Genomic DNA, 1,927 nt, shown 5'->3' with positions numbered 1-1,927 from the left:
ATTATTCATATTGTTAGCCGACACTGGGCAGCTGGTACCATTCCAAGCTTTCACTTGTTGTTAAACAAATGTTCAAACAACTCTATTCAAAAACGCTTTACCGTTTAGAATACGTATGAAAGTTTTCAACATGATGACTGTTCTCTAGGTAATCTTACATAACGTTTTAAGTTTTTTATTTGATCACAATTTTACTTTTCGTTGTTGGAAACAAATGTGTGAAAAGTGTATACTGCTGTTATACATTGTGTCAAAAAGAATATGAAATATATCTCTGTAGTCCACTTGGACCATAATGATCCAGATTGGAGTTAAACTAGTGATTCTCCAATTATAGAAACTTAACACTGTATATCTGTGTTGTATCTGGGTAAAACTAATGAAACTGTAATGTATTCTCTTCTGTTTTCCATTTTTCTGTTTGCACATCTGTGGCACGAACATGATTATTGTTTTCATGTGAAGAGAATTGGAGACTTGTCTTCCAGCTGTATCTAGTAATCCAATATTCTTCACTTTGCATTTGTACACGTAGTTATATGAGACATATTAACATGACTAGCTAAATATTATTGGTGTGAACTATCTTAACTGTCACCAATCCAGTTACGTAGAGACAACGTCACTCATTAGTAGAGTTTGATACTCTTCACGTCTGGATATTACCTTGGTATAGTTTTGTTTCAACAGATGTTTTATGATATTTCATTCAATGTGTAAAATTACCTATCACCGAATTAGTTTAGAAGCTTTTCAAAATTGTCTTTGTCGGTTTCAGAAACATTTAAGACGAAGCCAAGTGTGAAGAGATTTCTAACTAATAACTAAACAACATAAAGTTTGTTGCCCATGTAGACCTTAACGTTTTCAATCTTCTAGCACATAACGACAACATAACAAAAAAACTCTACGCGAACTTCTAAGTAATTTTATATCTGTTAGAAAAAAAACTTTTTAAAGGATTCTACTGATTACTAAAATATGGGAGAAAAATTGATGGAATGTTTGATGACGAGGAACCCACTTTCTTAGAAAATAAAAGTTTGGAGAGTGCTTTAATGGGTAATGAAAAAACGTTGTACATTTATAATAAAGTTTTCTTCATTGCCCATTCAAGCCATCTCTAACATTTACTGATCTGTTAATAAGATCAAAACAAAAGTATGAAGACTGCTACTTATTTTTATTCTATGGACATTTTCCAATTACCTCGTTGCTTATCCCATCTTTTGTATTAGCGAAATAGAGAAAATATTTGTTCTAGAATAAACCAAAAGTCACTTTATTCCGCTCGCCAGTGAAAATATTTGAGAGAGAACTGAAAAAGAAACTATTTTGAGAGAATATCAAGGGATTACTTGAGTACCTGTCACGACCTGAACTCCTACACTTACACTATGTTAGTACCCGGAAGTGAGTGGGTTAAATATATTGTTAACAGCGAGTATTCAACCGATAATTCGATGTGTTCTTATCGTTATATGTTTTTAGTTTCTTTTGTGCATTGAGTTATGACGTTAAGTACGTCTAGTCAGTTTGTTCCATACAAATGGCTTCATTAATCTATAAGTTAGTTTCTCAGCTCCGATTTATATGATTAGCTAAGTTTTAATTAGAAGTTGTTAATCAAGAAATCAGAAGAAAATCAAACCATCGCGAATTTAAGAGTTTTAGGCTCTTGAAACATTGAAAAGCCAAACAATTTGGTTTTAGTAACGAAGATGCAATTATGTACTAGCAGCGAAATGTAAAAAAATAAAAAAATATGTTTGTTTGTTTGTAATTAAACACAAATCTACACAATGGGCTATCTGTGCTCTGCCCACCACGAGTATCGAAACCCGGATTCTAGCGTTGCCATTGGGGAACAAAAAACAAATCAATCGATAAAGATAAAATTAAAGGATTGATATATTATAATAAAAAC

The sequence above is a fragment of the Limulus polyphemus genome, unplaced genomic scaffold (genome assembly GCF_000517525.1).
Source record: "Limulus polyphemus unplaced genomic scaffold, Limulus_polyphemus-2.1.2 Scaffold1181, whole genome shotgun sequence".
NCBI classification, from domain to species: domain Eukaryota; kingdom Metazoa; phylum Arthropoda; class Merostomata; order Xiphosura; family Limulidae; genus Limulus; species Limulus polyphemus.
Note: the sequence above shows the minus strand (reverse complement) of the source record.